The sequence below is a fragment of the Amblyomma americanum genome, chromosome 3, assembly GCF_052857255.1.
Source record: "Amblyomma americanum isolate KBUSLIRL-KWMA chromosome 3, ASM5285725v1, whole genome shotgun sequence".
Classification (NCBI taxonomy): Eukaryota; Metazoa; Arthropoda; class Arachnida; order Ixodida; family Ixodidae; genus Amblyomma; species Amblyomma americanum.
The window spans coordinates 73,757,303-73,763,302 of NC_135499.1; positions in this window are offsets into that span (position 1 = coordinate 73,757,303).

The window sequence follows — 6,000 nt, forward strand, 5'->3', positions numbered from 1 at the left end:
AGAAGGGCGACAACCTCTTGACGTGTGTTGCACCACCGTGAAAGGTCGAGCGGTGTGTGCGGAACTGAACTGTGAATATAAATTGCAGATTTACCTGGGCTGAGGGAGGAGGCGGTGCAACGGCGATCAGGGATAGATGGTGAATGGTATGCGCAGAAACCTGAAAGGCGTGGGAGTGCATTATGCTCTTGCAGTAGGAACGCCCATGCCCTCAGCTTTCCGTCGCGAAGGCGGATGTTCACTTCAGAGGCCTAATTAGCGAAACCTCGACAGTTCCACTGCACCACCACCGATGATGATGCGCTATCCATGACGAGGCCGAAGAGCTTCCACGATGAGGGATGTCACCTCCTTCATCAGCACTAATATCTTGTCCACTATCGGGGTAGTCACAGCTAACAGGTGATCGGCACCTGATTGTGGGCCAGTGCTTACCCTAGGTGATTCCTCTGATGATTGCTCCCGAGTTATGAGAAATATTCGAGAGGATTGAGAACGACGCTGTTCCCTGCGCTGGGTGAGTTCGTCTAGTCGGCGGCGAGCCTCCGCGATTGCACTGTCTAAAGCTGTGTCTTCATCTGTGGTATCCACATGTGATGGATGCACTGGACGTTTGGGCGTACCATTTGATCCGGGAACGTGAGCCGCTTGTGCATATGTACGCTGGCGAGGAGACGTGTGGTGAGCAGCAGGCTCAGATAAAGGAAGTTCAGGGAAGTCGTTGTCGTCACATGCGAGTGCTGCAAAGCGATTACTTGTAGGAACATCCATTTTTGCTGGCGACTTGTGAAACTTCTTCGCTTGCTTCTTCTTTGGACAAGCGGGGGAGCGAATGTCATGGTCCGGCGATTTGCACAGGGCACAATGAGCTGTTGGTTCATTCATGTCGGCCACAGCTGCTGGATTAGGGCAGGTACTTTGCATATGTCCTTCTTAGTGGCAGTGATAGCAAAAAATACGACGAGGTCGGAAGGGCTGTGGTTTGACGATCGCACCGTAGTAGGTAAGGTACTTCGGGAGAGTCAATGGGCCTTGCAGGATGAGCAGGTATGAGCCCCGGCGACCCATAGGCCGTGCTTGCAGTACAACATGAGTTGAGCAGCGAATATTTGCGCGCACCTTCTCGGGAGGGCTCGTGCTGTCGACATGATAAACCACGCAGCGGAGTGTGTCAGGACCAGATGCAAAATATATTTGCATCGGGACATGCTTGCTGTCATCCAGGGGGATCCGCGTAACTGCGCAAAGTTTCTGGGCATCCATCAAGGATGACAAGTTTACCGTGATGGTGTTCGATGGGCGATGGACGACAAACCCGCAGTAGTTCGAAGAGCCAAGGGCATGGTCAATTGTGGCTTGAACATTCCGGGCAGGGATGGAAGTCATATCAAAGCGCAATGTAGGCTTGATGGTAACGCGGAACGAGTTCGCAGCAGGCGGAAGAGAGCCTTGACTCACGGGGGGCATCTGTGGAGGAGGCTCAGACGCTGGTGACGGCCCTTGGTAGGAATACTGAACTGGCGCGACGGGCACAGCTTCTTGAGGGAGTGCCACGGGCACGGAGGCGGTAGAGCAGTCCATGTCACAGGCCAAAGTCGTAGCATCGGAAGACGGCGCAGGCTGGAGGCCCAGAGGCGCTGACGATTGCGTGGACGTGGAGGCTGCGTAAGTGGCAACACAGCGGGCATCCGCGTAGCCGTCGTCGACAACGCAGAATCCATGCAGACGCGTAGCGCGGCCTCGCTCGGCAGCGCCGAGCTAAGCCTAGCTTGCCCCTGAGGGTTCCGGTTGGGTTTTCTCACTTGAGAATGCGCCCGCCGTACCACACACGAGAAGACAGCGAAAAGCGAAAACTCAGACCTAGAAGCAGACACGTATCCACCCACTAGGTCTTCGTCTTCTTCTTCCCTGGATTTCTGGTCGAGGGGGCTGTGGCTATGAAGGGTTCCCTCCCAGAGCTGATAAGTCGGATCGGGATTGCTGTCCAATTCTGGGTTTTCTTAACATTCCCAAACCGCGTGAAAGAGTGTGCCAACTGCTCCACAGAAGGGGCAGGACGAATCGTAGGTGTCTGGGTACCATTTACTCATTAGGTAAGGATTGAACACAGTATTAGTTTGTAGTCGCCTGATTATGTGCTCTTCATATTTACTCAGGGTATTGTGAGGAAGAGGATATTTCCTACTTGTGATCTTATAGTACTCCGTAAATTCTGCGTAGCTTAGTAAGGGTGAGGGGTTGTCAACTGTGTCGGAGAGAGGCTGCGTGCCAGATGCTCGTAGGAGGAGAGCTCGAGCAGCTGTTTAGGCCGCCTCATTGCCCGTCGTTGAGAGGTGCCCTGGCGTCCAGAAGATCTGGATGTTGGAAGGATTAGACCTTTCCAAAATTTCCCAAGACGGAGCGCCAACGCGGCCTCTGAGGTAATTGCGTACTGCTGCTTGTGAGTCGGACATAACCGTTGCCTCGCTGTTCTTTGATATCGCTAGTGCGATAAATCAAATTGTCAGGCTCTCAACATCTAAGCCTGGCAGGAAAATATTACAGAAGCTGAGAATCAGTCCACCTCGACCACCTGGGGATCTTTCATGTGCAACGACATCGCACAGCACACGGGCGTCTTTTGCGTTTCGACTCCATCGAAACGCGGCCACCACGGTCGGGTTAGCAACCGGGAACTCCGGCTCAGTGGACGAGCGCCTTAACCATTGGGCCACCGCGGCGGGTCTCATTAGTAATAATAATAATTGGTTTTGGGGAAAGGAAATGGCGCAGTATCTGTCTCATATATTATTGGACACCTGAACCGCGGCGTAAGGGAAGGGATAAAGGAGGGAGTTAAAGAAAGGAAGAAAGAGGTGCCGTAGTGGAGGGCTCCGGAATAATTTCGACCACCTGGGGATCTTTAACGTGAACTGACATTGCACAGCACACGGGCGGCTTTTGCGTTTCGGATATATATATATATATATATATATATATATATATATATATATATATATATATATAAAAGCGATGCGCCACTGCCCTGGTGTTTCCGCTTGAGAACGATTTCGTGCCACAAACCGCTTCTGGCAATCGAAAAAAAAAATGCCTGCACGGCAATGGAGCGGGCCAATAAGGTCTCTCATTTGGGCTAGTTGGTTGTAGCTGTGAAACATATTGACTAGCGCATACACAGACAGGGACCAAGGGATACCACCTGGAGATCTTTAACCGGCACTGACATGGCATTGCACAGTGGCGCCTTTGCATTTCGCCGCCTTCTTCTGAAATATTGAAAATTGGTTTTTGGAAATTGAAAACGAAAATTAAAATTGGTTTTTGGGGAAAGGAAATGGCGCAGTATCTCTCATATATCGGCGGATATCTGAACCGCGCAGTAAGGGAAGGGATAAAGGAGACAGTAATAATTTGTTTTTGGTGGAGAGGAAATGGCGCAGTATCTGTCTCATATGTCGTTGGACACCTGAACCGCGCCGTAAGGGAAGGGATAAAGGAGGGAGCGAGAGAAGAAAGGAATAGGTGCCATAGTGGAGGGCTCCGGAATAACTTCGACCACCTGGGGATCTTTAACGTGAACTGACATCGCACGGGCGCTTTTGCGTTTCGCCGCCTTCTTTTGAAAAATTAAAAATAGGATTTTGGTATAATTGAAAAGAAAAATTAAAATTGCTTTTTGGGGAAAGCAAATGGCGCAGTATCTGTCTCAAATAACGGCAGACACCTGAACCAACACCCCCTAGGGCGTGTTTTCTGAACCGCGCCGTGAGGGAAGGGATAAAGGAAGGAGTGAAAGAAGAAAGGAAGATAGAGGTACCATAGTGGAGGGCTCCGGAATAATTACGAAAACCTGGGGATCTTTAACGTGAACTGACATTGCACAGCACACGGGCGGCTTTTGCGTTTCGCCTCCATCGAAACGGGGCCACCGCGGTTGGGTTCGAACCCGGGAATTGCGAATGAGTAGCCGAGCTTCTAACCACTGAGCCATCGCGGCGGGTTACCCGTCTTTGCCTGAGGAGTGGTTCGAAGGCCTACCGGGGGGAGGGTGCCCTCCCTTCAATGTTTGATGAACAGTTTGTTTACGGCTTGAATCGAATTTTCGTTTAGGTTCCGTAATGTTTTGTTGGTGATTTTATCTGCGCCCGGCGCCGACGTGGTGCGCAGTGTTTGTGCATGGCTGCTCGACACTTCCCACGTCGATATGTCTTCGTCGGCCTCGGGTTTCGGAGGGCCTGAGTATTCGGGGGTGGGGAGGGGGTGGGGGGGAGTTAAACGGTGGGATCTAGATGTGGTTATGAGATACCTGTCTTTTAAGTTTTGGATCAGGGTGCTGTCGTCCACATCTGATCTGTGGACGATGCGGGTGACGTTACGTTGTTGGAACTCTTTAGTGTTTTCTGGTTTCGAGAGGCAACACAGAAGTTTCCACGTGTCTTTCTGTCCCAGATTTCTTTCCATGCAGTTGCAAATCTGACCCCACAGTTGACTGGTTAGGTGTGCTGCATGTGTTCCGATCTTTTTTACTAAGGCGGCTATCCTTAGTTCAAGAGGTCCGTTGTGTTTGTTTCTCAGCCATCTTTTTTGCATACTGTAGTGTGTTTCCCACATGTAGAGAAGTCTGCTGTCCACGATTTCCGTTTCCAAATTGCTGGGGACTTGGGATGTGGCACTTCCGACGTCCTTCGTGATCGTCTTCACTCATTTTGAAAGGTGTTCTATCTCAGCAGGAGATTCCTTCCAGAGATTCCTAAATTTATCCCAGTCTTTGATTGTTAGTTGTCGTTCTGCAGAGGGGATGATTGACTTCATTGCGAAGGTTGTTTCAATGATCTTCCTAGTCGCTGCCTAGGAAGATCTGCGTGTAGGCCTACTGACATTGCGCGATGTTTTTGGTGATCGTGAGATCGGGGGTGGTGTTTAGCTGCACGCTGTTTCCAATGCGCGTGTGATGTTGCATATCGTTAACGAGGGTGAGGCCCTCGTTTTGCATTATAGCATGACCAGAGTTGTGATCCGTTTCTACAGTTGTGCTCGTAGCCACAGCTTATGTGCCTTGCTTTAATATCTCCTGGGATTCGTAGCGGGTTTTTCGCGCTGATCTTTAACGTTTTTATTGTGACATTCCTTGTGTGCTACGAGGTACATTCCTTGTGTGTGCTACGAGGTACATTCCTTGTGTGTGCTACGATGACAGGCATCATCAATTACCCAGCCATGCTCGTTGAGAGTGACAACCAGAACGAAGGGGTCTAAGCCCAACCGGACCCAACCGGACCCGCCGCCGCCGCCTCGGGGAAACAGGCTTTATCCTCCCCAATTGGCGTGGCGGTTCCAGGGGCGGCACTCCCGGGCACATTCCAGGACAAGGGAACTGTCAGCGATCCAGAGCGCGCCTTACCTTGAGGAGCGAGTGTCAGTTGATGGATGAAGAATGGAGGCCGGTGACCCGCGGGAACTGTCAGCGGGCCAGAGCGCGCCGTACCACAGCCGACGCTATGCGCTACCGCGAAGACAACCTTCTTTCCCTCGGACTCAACACGTGAGGGGGGCGAGACAATAAGTGCGGTGGTATGTTTGTGCGCCCAAGTGAAAGCCCTAGCCCCCCTCCTTCCCCTCCGGCGTGGGCGTCCTCACCCTAGGGAGTGTGGAGAAGAGGATATAAAAATCGAGAAGCAGTACGGAAGAAGGACGCTCAGGACGACATCGTTCGCCAAGAGGGCCTTCAGCGCCGAAGCCCGACGGCGTGCAGCTTCTGCCAGCAACCGCTCGAGCCCAACTCCGGAGCCACTCCATCGCCCCCATGAAGTCGTCGGCACGTAAGCTCGGACGCCCCAGCCTCTGATGTATAATCTTAATCATGTGTAATTATTGAATATATCTGTTTGTTTAAACTGAGCCATACGGTGTCTCTTTGCCTCTCCGTCCCGTGTGGACCTGCGCATTATGGGGGTCATCACACTGGTGTCAGAAGTGGGGTCTCAAAAGCAAATGTCCTCT